We start from the raw sequence: 368 nt of genomic DNA on the forward strand, positions 1-368 counted from the left end.
CATCTGGTAGATTGCTCATCTCCATTTTGTTTAGTTCTTTTTCTGGAGCTTTGTTCTGCTCTTTCATTTGAGACATGTTTCTTATCTTTCTATTTTGGCTGCCTACTTGTGTTTGTTTCTAGGTATTAGGTATGGCTACTATGTCTTAGTAGAGTGGCCTTATTTGGAAGGTCCCAGTGACAGTCTTCCATGGTCACCTGAGCCGGGTTCTCAAGCTATGTCCCTTGTATAGTTTGTGTGTGCCCTCCTGTTGTATTTGAGCCTTCATTGCTGTTTGCACATCAGTGGGAGGGAATCAACCTTCAAGCTGATTGTTGTGATGACTGGCCGTGACCAATGGAGGAGTTGTTGTGCAGAGACTAACCCTA

Source organism: Pteropus vampyrus, unplaced genomic scaffold (assembly GCF_000151845.1).
Source record: "Pteropus vampyrus isolate Shadow unplaced genomic scaffold, Pvam_2.0 Scaffold9, whole genome shotgun sequence".
Taxonomy (NCBI): domain Eukaryota; kingdom Metazoa; phylum Chordata; class Mammalia; order Chiroptera; family Pteropodidae; genus Pteropus; species Pteropus vampyrus.